Source organism: Crocuta crocuta, unplaced genomic scaffold (assembly GCF_008692635.1).
Source record: "Crocuta crocuta isolate KB4526 unplaced genomic scaffold, BGI_CrCroc_1.0 scaffold1631, whole genome shotgun sequence".
Lineage (NCBI taxonomy): Eukaryota > Metazoa > Chordata > Mammalia > Carnivora > Hyaenidae > Crocuta > Crocuta crocuta.
The window spans coordinates 30,470-38,600 of record NW_027532213.1 but is presented as its reverse complement, the minus strand read 5'-3'; the positions used below and the strand labels follow the sequence as shown (position 1 = coordinate 38,600).

The 8,131-nt window shown below is 42.0% G+C and overlaps 1 long non-coding RNA gene across 1 annotated transcript in view; it reads left to right on the top strand.

Moving 5' to 3' along the window:
* The window catches only part of LOC144242939 (uncharacterized), a 23,850-nt gene that overhangs the window by 5,149 nt on the left and 10,570 nt on the right, over positions 1-8,131 (top strand). Inside the window, exons 4-5 of the long non-coding RNA XR_013338501.1 lie at positions 2,630-2,686; positions 3,996-4,132. This is a non-coding gene — a long non-coding RNA (uncharacterized LOC144242939). The remainder of the gene's footprint in view (positions 1-2,629; positions 2,687-3,995; positions 4,133-8,131) is intronic.

Sequence of the window (8,131 nt, the reverse complement as noted above, 5' to 3'; positions counted from 1 at the left end):
GGTTGCCTATTAGTTTTCTGGGTTGTTTCCTTGGCTGTGCAGAAGCTTTTAATCTTGATGAGGTCCCAATCATTTATTTTTGCTCTTGATTCCCTTGCTTTTGGGGATGTGTCAAGTAAGAAGTTGCTGCGGTGGAGGTCAAGGAGGTTGTTTCCTGCTTTCTCCTCTAGGGTTTTGATTGTTTCCAGTCTCACGTTCAGGTCCTTTATCCATTTTGAGTTTATTTTTGTTTATGGTGTGAGAAAATGATCTAGTTTCATTCTTCTGCATGTTGCTGTCCAATTCTCCCAACACCGTCTAACAGAGCCAAATTATGATTGAGTTCCCTTTACAGACTAAATCTTGTGAAAAATAACGATTTTGATACCATTTGATTTCCATATGCCCGATTCCACCAAGAAACATGCATGACAAGCAGGAGACTGCTGGACTTTTCAAAGTCATGGTGTAGTCCAGAAACTGTCTTCTTGAAGCAAGGTAATCCTGGAAAGTTTTAATCTGGGGAGCATCATTTCGTTTATTGGTGGTTCCTTACAAATATTCAAAATCAGGAGACTCCATATCACCCGATCCCACCTTGCTGACACTTACCACGTTTGTGCTCCTTGGTGAAGGGGGATGAGAAAAGACAGGACCACCTTGCTGGTGTACGTCATGTGTTCACATTTTCTTAGCGCCTCGTCTTGCGGTCTTCCTGTCATTCTCCCCATCAACCTCTGTGACCTGTCTGGCTGCAACACACATTTTTAATTATACCTTTTTTAAATATATTTTTGTGGTAAAAATACAGGGAACATGACATGAGTCCACGTAGACCGCACATGATTGTTAAATCAATGCACAGAGTTGTGCAGCTTGTTTCCAGGCTCTCCCATCTAACAGAACAAATTCTCCTCAAGCATGGGATAACCACACCTCATTGGTCCCTCCCCAAACTCTTGGCAACCCCACATCTGTCCTCTGCTACCAAGAGACCTTGACTAGTTTCCAATCCCCATGGAAATGAAGTCAGAGAGATTTGTTTCCCTGAGATTGGCTTATATCACTTAGATAAATGTCTTCCATGACATTCCTGTTTCCATAAGTCACAGGATGTCCTCATTCTCTGAAAACTACATAGTATCATGTTGTTCGAATATATCACTTTTTCTTCAAAATTCCTGTATTGATGGGCACTGGACTAAAATGTCCATATCCGGACTATGGTGTACATACTGCAATGGACATGGGATTGCATGTGTAACTTCGATATGGTGATTTCCTTTCCATTGGATGTATACTCAGGCGCATGATTACTGCGTTTTATTTGGATTTCGATTAGCCTTTATTTGTGTCAACTCGAGAGAGTGATGGCTGCACCATTCTGGTTTACGATTGACCACTGTCAGTGCTTCAAGTTTGCACATCATTACCAACACCCTCATTTGGTGATTGCTTTTTGGTTTTCTGTTTGGATCCAAGCCATGCTAACAGATGAAGTGATATCTCCTTGTCCTTCATTTACATTTTCCGCATGATTCGTTATGTCAGTGTCTTTTCCTCAGTCTGCTAGCCATTGATTTTGTTTCCCCTTGGAGCCATGACTATGCAAGTCTGTTCCCCATCCTCCAATGTTGTTAGTTGCTCTTTCTTCCCATTTTGCAAATAAATGCTTTTTCTGATAGAAGGTTTGGCGATATTTTCTTAAATTGCGTAGGTTGCCTTGGCAATCTGTGGATTGTTGAAGAGACTACCCTTGGTCCGTGTGTAATCTTGACAAGTACGCCTTAAATGTGAGAGATTACTCGAGGCCTCTCTATTCTTGCCCATGGTCTATCCCCCTTTCAGTGACCCCAGTACGATAGTGTTTGCTTTCTGTAGCTTTCTTCGGAGTTTTCCTGTCCGCAAGGATGGAGCCACCGCCTTGTTCTTCATTCTCAAGGGTATTTTGGCTATGTAGGTAGCTTTGTGCTTCCATATGTATTTTAGGATTTTCGATTTCTAGGGAATGACATTGTGATTTGGATAGATGTGTCACTGAACCTGTGATCACTTATTCTAGGAAATGGCCATTGACTTTCCTCTTTTGGTGTCTGAAGGCCTCAAATGGTGCGTGGCAAGAGCCCAGAAACTCCTTACTTACACGTCAACAGTCAGATCCGGCCCACAATTAACATCAGAGGAATAAGCAGGGGAGCAGCGCTTATGTCTTCATCTTTGGATTTGCGCGCTGGGCAATTGAGGGTGGCATATGTCTCAAATCAGTTATACACATCGCTTCTCAACTCAGTGCCTTACACAAAAATAATACAATAATAGAAAACCTCTGATTGCTCCCTCACACCAGCCGTGTTTCAAGTGTCCCATTACAGGTGGAATTTCTGGATATGACACTTAGACGGGCAAGGTTTAATGGGCAGGTAAAAAGGATAGTACGAAGGTTATTTCTTCAGTTTCTCTGTCTCATGACAAGGTATGAAACTATGATCTATGTCTTCCTGAAGGGCTCCACCTACCCTGAGCCCACTGAATAACAGCGAACGGACAGAGAATTCAGGCACATCCTGTCTGACCCTTGGAAACATCAACTTGAGTCAGAGTGCCTAGCAAGCCCTTCTCGCTAAGATTACCTATATTTGTGTTCCTACAGATTCGTGCCTGGAGAGCACAACAGAGTCCAGCAACAAGGAGCCGGAAGACTCTGCAGGTAGGGAGCAGCCCTCAGTTAGGGACAGTGGGAGAGGGCTGCAGGGACAGTGGTGTTGCAGATGCTGCTCTGGAGACCGAGGCAACGGGACAGGAAAGCAGAACGAAAAGGGAAATTGATGTAGAAGTCTGATTTGTTCGTTTCAGAATTTATTCACATACTGTCAATGAAATTGTGCACATGGGCATTGAGGGGCTGTGTTTGTAATCACCATTTCTTTTTTTTTTATTTTAATTTTTAACCTTTATTTTTGAGAGACAGAGAGAGAGCACACAATTGGGGGAGAGAGAGAGAGAGACAGACAGACAGACAGACTGAGGGAGGCACAGAATCTGAAGTAGGCTCAAGGCTCTAAGCTGTCAGCGAAGAGCCCGACATGGGGCTCAAACTCACAAACCGTGAGATCATGACCTGAGCTAAAGTTGGGCACTTAACCGACTGAGCCACCCAGGCGCTCCTAGAATCACCGTTTCTTACTTTGCTCTTTTTAACCATCTTTCCCACCAAATTGGCACTTCCCTCCCTTTGCCATTGCCAAACATCAAAGCCTGGCTCGCACTTTTCAGGAATTCAGCATGAGGGATTTGGTCTTTCTTGCCATTGATGTACAACGCACATAACCTAAGAAACAAACACCCAGCACGCAAGAACACAGGAGAGTCAGGCAATGGGCCGTGATGACTGGAATGTAGCCTCATTTAACCCTGGAATTACCATGGAAGGGTCTCTTCATTCATACCAGCCATGGGTCCTACAGGGAAACTTCCACCCAAAGACCTCAAAAAGGAAGCTCCAAAATAAACCCTAGACCTGTTATAAGATCTGCCCCAAACAACACGCCACACCATCTCCTGTGAAGAACCCAACCTTTCCTGTTCTCGAGGTTCCACTCATACTACATCACTTTTAGCCCCATCACAGCACACGCATGAGCACAGCATATTAACATGTTCACAACTCAGAACAGGAAACTGAGCAAGGGCGTCCTCCCCTACCTCTCTCAGGTATGTGTAGAAACTTATTGTGATGTCATCCGTGGCCATCATGTGTGGGGGCTGTGCTTTACTGCATTTCTCTCAACGTCTCTGCTAAATAACAGTATTTGCCCACAACACCGGCTGTGGGCGGTTTTCAGTGACAACCAAAGCTCAACATCTTCCCTAAGTCCATTTTTGAGTCATGAGACTTGTCAGGCGCTGGTGAGCAGAGAGAGTGGAAGGTTGAACTAGGAGTAGAGTATGATGAATGGTTCTGTAGTCTTCTGCCAGCAAGAGGCCAACCCTACTCTCTATTTCCCTGCATTTCCCAGGAAAGTGCTGTTTTGAGGAAGCCGAAGATGTGCCACCAAGGACAAGAGCACCAGTAAAAAAGAACGTCCGATTTTCACTGGATGTCTCTTTCCACATTATTCCTCGACGAGGGGAAGTTACCGTGAATATTTACTCGGTAAGCTGATTAAGAATAAGTGTTTCATTCCTTATTCTGTACTTCCAGAACATCATAGAATGTTGAGGCACGTTTTTCAGTGCTTTCATGGATATGAATTCAAATTCACTAAGTCAATCATAGTACAGTAACTATAGAAATTAAGAAGCATTTTTTTCATTTTTATTAATTTTTTAATTGACATCCAAGTTAGCCTAGAGTGCAACAGTGATTTCAAGTGTAGATTCCTTAATGCCTCTTACCTATTTAGCCCATGCCTCCTCCCACAACCCCTCTAGTAATCCTCTGTTTATTCTCCATAGAGAAGAGTCTCTTATATTTTTGTCTCCCTTCCTGTTTTTATATTACTTTTGATTCCCTTCCTCTAATTTCATCTGCTTTGTATCTCGAAGTCCACATCTGCGTGAATTTATATGATATTTGTCTTTATCTGACTGACTAATTTTGCTTCGCATAATAATCCTCTTGTTCCTTCCATGTAGGTGCAAATGGCAAGATTTCTTTCTTTTTGATTGCCGAGGAATACTCCATTGTGTATATACAGCACAGCTTCTTCATCTATTCATCCATTGATGGACACTTGGGCTCTTTCTATACTTTGGCTCTTGTCGACAGTGCTGCTATGAACATTGGATGGCAAGTGTCCCTTCGAAACAGCATACCTGGATCCCTTGGATAAATACCTACTGGTGCAATTGCTGGGTCGTAGGGTAGATTATTGTGAATTTTTTTAGGAAACTCCATACTGCTTTCCAGAGTGGCGGCACCAGTTTGCATTCCCAGCAGCAGTGCAAAAGAGATCCTCTTTCTCCACATCCTCACCAGCATCTGTTGTTGCCTGAGTTATTTGTGTTAGCCATTGTGATGGGTGTGAGGTGGTATCTCATTGCGGTTTTGATTTGTATTTCCCTGAAAATGAGTGACGCTGAACATCCTTTCATGTGTCTGTTGGCCATCTGGATGTCCTCTTTGGTGAAGTGTCTATTCATGTCCTCTGCGCTTCTCTCCCCTTGATTGTTTGTTTTTCAGGTGTGGAGTTTGGTGAGTTCCTTATAGATATTGGATACTAGCACTTTATCCAGTATGTCATTTGCAACTATCTTTTTCCCATTCTGTCGGTTCCTATTAGTTTTGTTGATTGTTTCCTTTGCTGTGAAGAAGCTTTTTATCTTGATGAGGTCCCAATAGTTCATTTTTTTTCTTTTTTGAAAAATAGTTTATTGCCAAGTTGGTTTCCATCTAACACCCAGCGCTCATCCCCACAAGTGCCCTCCTCCATGCCCATCACCCCCCTTCTCCTTCCACCCACCCCCATTAGCCCTCAGTTTTTTCTCGGCATTCAAGAGTCTCTCATGGTTTGCCTTCCTCCCTCTCCTCCACTATTTTTCGCGTTCTTCTCCACCATGATCATCTGTTAAGCTCCTCCTAATCCTCCTATACGTGTAAGCATATGGTAGCTGTCCTTGTCTGCATGATTTTTTTCGCTCAGCATAACACCCTCAAGTTCCATCAGTGTTGCTACACATGGCCAGCTTTCATTCTTTCTCAATGCCATGTAGTATTCCATCGTATACATAAACCACATCTTATTGATCCATTCATCCGTTGATGGACACTTAGGCTCTTTCCATGTTTTGGCTCTTGTTGAGAGTGCCGCTATGAACATTGGGGTCCATGTGCCCCAATGCATCCGCACTTCTGTATCCTTTGGTAAATTCCTAGCAGTGCTATTGCTGGGTCATAGGAGAGTTCTATTGTTACTTTTTTTGAGGAATCTCCACACTTTTCCAGAGGGACCGTGTGAGTTTACATCCCCACCAACAGTGTAGGAGGGTACCCGTTTCTCCACATGTTCGCCAGCCTCTCTAGTCTCCTGATTTGTTCATTTTAATCACTCTGACCAGTTTGAGGTGGTATCTCTGTGTGCTTTTGATTTGTATTTCCTTGATGATGAGGGATGCTAAGTATCATTTCATGTGTCTGTTGGCCATCTGGATGTCCTCTTTGGAGAAGTGTCTGTTCATGTCTTCTGCCCAATTCATTAGTGGATTATTTGTTTTTCAGGTGTGGAGTTTGGAGAGTTCCTTATAGATTTTCGATACTTAGCTGTTTATCTGATATGTCATTTGCACCTATCTTTTCCCATTCCATCAGTTGCCTATTGCTTTTACTGATTGTTTCCTTTGCCATACAGAAGCTTTTTATCTTGATGAGGTCCCAATAGTTCATCTTTGCTCTGGATTCCCTTGCCTTTGGAGATGTGTCGAGTAAGATATCGGGGCGCCTGAGGTCGAAGAGGTTGTTTCCTGCTTTCTCCTCTAGACATTTGATGGCTTCCAGTCTCCCAGTCACGCCCTTCATCCATTTTGACTTTACTTTTGTGTGTGGTGTCGGAAAGTGGTCTAGTTTCACTTTTCTGCATGTTGCTGTCCAGTTCTCGCAGCACCGTCTGAGAAAGAGGCTGCCTTTTTCCCATTGGATACACTTCCCTGCTTTGTCAAAGATTAATTGGCCATACATTTGTGGCTCCAATTCTGTGTTCTCTATTCTATTCCATTGGTACATATGTCTGTTTTTGTGCCAACACCATACTGTCTTGATGATGACAGCTTTCTATCAAAGACTAAAGTCTGGGATTGTGATGTCTCCCGTTTTGGTTTTCTTCTTCTTTGAGTATTTGGGGTACTTTATGGTTCCATACAAATTTTAGGATTGTTTGGCCTGGCTTTGAGAAGACTGCTGGTGGAATTTTGATTACATAGCACTGATTGTGTAGATCGCTTTGGATATTATTGACATTTGAGCAATCTTTATTCTTCAGATCCATGAGCATGGGATGTTTTTTCCATTTCTTTGTGTCTTATACAATTTCTTTCAAAAGTTTTCTAAAGTTCTCATCATACAGATCTTTTACATCTTTGGTTAGGTTTGTTCCTAGCAATTTTATGTTTTTGGTAAATTGTGAATGGGATCAGTTTCTTGATTTCTCTTTCTGTTGCTTCATTAATGCTATATAAAAATGCAACCGATTTCTGTATGTTGATTTTGTACCCCTGCGACTTTGCTGAATACTTGGATCAGTTCTAGTAGACTTCTGGCGGAGTCTGTCCATTTTTCCATGTAGAGTATCATGTAGTCTGCAAAACGTGAAACTTTGACTCCATCTTTGTCAATTCTGATGCCTTTTATTTCCCTTTGTTGCCTGATGGCTGATGCTAGGACTTCAAGCACTATAGGAAATAATAGTGGTGAGTGCGGATATCCCTGTCGTGTTCTTGATTTCAGGAGGAAAGCTCTCAGTTTTTCTCCATTGAGGATGATAGCAGCGGTGGGCTTTTCATAAATGGCTTTTATGATGTTTCAGTAAATTCCTTGTATCTTGACTTTCTAGAAGGTTTTGATTAAGAAAATGCTGTATTTTGTCAAATGCTTTTTCTGCATCTTTTGACAGGATCATATGCTTTTTATCTTTTCTTTTGTTAGTGTCATGTATCCCATTGATTGATTTGAGAATATTGAACCAGCCCTGTAACCCAGGAATGAATCCCACTTGATCATGGTGAATAATTTTGATATGCCGCCGAATTCGATTTGGTAGTATCTTGTTGAGAATTTTTGCATCCATATTCATCAGGGATATTGGCCTGTATTTCTCTCTCTCTCTCTCTCTCTCTGTCTCTGGTTGCACTAGATTACTCTCTGGCTTGGGAATCAAAGTTATACTGGCTTCATAGAAAGAGTCCAGAAGTTTTCCTTCTGTATCTGTTTTTTGGAACAGCTTGAGAATAATGGGTCTTAACTATGATTTAACTGTCTGGTAGAATTCCCCAGGAAAGCCACCTGGTCCGTGGCTCTTATTTCTTGGGCGATTTTTGACAACTGATTCAATTTCTTCACTAGTTATGTGTATGTTCAGATTTTGTTTCTTCCCATTTATATTGTAAATTTTATATATATATACATATATATATATATACATATATATATATATATGTATAT